We start from the raw sequence: 963 nt of genomic DNA on the forward strand, positions 1-963 counted from the left end.
CATACCTGGCTATTGATATCTTCTTAACTCTCTTGCCTGGCCTATAGCCACCATGGAAGCTAATAAAGAATATTAATTTAAGAGTAATGGTAGAGTTCACTACATTGAAATACACGTATAAGTGCCTAAATTGTATATGAAAGGCATCCATGGATCGATTACCCCCCCGGGTGGCCAAAGGAACTGCGCGAACCTCCTTCCTTGGCTGTTTGGATCAAGCTTCCCACTAGGTCCCTTTACTGAGTGCCTCCCTCATCTTTAATTATGGTGAAGTCTGGGATAACAGGACTGGCACAGGGAAGGGGAAAGCTTCCTCCAGAGTTGCGCTACGCTCTCCTCTACCATCCTATCTCCTCACTCCTGTCAGCCAGGGAGTCCAATCTGTCCTGAACTCAGAATGTCACCGTCAACTACATAAAATCGCCAGAGAAGCTCTTTGGGACTACAAACACATACCCTTAATGTCTTTATTTCTATTTTGTCTACCTCTTCAGTCTCGGTGAAAAAATAAGAAGGATAATAGGGAAGACCTTTGTTTATGCCACTTGTCCGCCCCTAGGAATTTTGAAAACCTCTAGGTAGCAATAAGAACCGCAGCATGGTATAAGAAAAGAGGAGGAAAAGCTATACAGAACTGCATAATAAATGGGCTGGAAAAGAACTGCTGGGAACAAACAGGTAGCTTGAACTATATAGAGAGAAAGCAGAGAGGCTAATCAACAAGGCTGGGATCCCAAAGGGGCATGATGAGAATATTACCAAAGTAGGAAGTCCTGGCTCCATGTCCCCTTAGTGGCTTAGTACTATGCAGCTTGCTTTCTGCAGTGAACTTAGCAGACCTTCCTGCTAGGATCCTCGAATGGAATTTTCTTATTGGAAAACAGTCGTTCTCTCGACATTCAGGTAGGCCCAAGTCTACCACACTCGATCACATTTTCTCTTCATATAATCTCTCAACTATCC

The sequence above is a fragment of the Mandrillus leucophaeus genome, unplaced genomic scaffold (assembly GCF_000951045.1).
Source record: "Mandrillus leucophaeus isolate KB7577 unplaced genomic scaffold, Mleu.le_1.0 Scaffold1330, whole genome shotgun sequence".
Lineage (NCBI taxonomy): Eukaryota > Metazoa > Chordata > Mammalia > Primates > Cercopithecidae > Mandrillus > Mandrillus leucophaeus.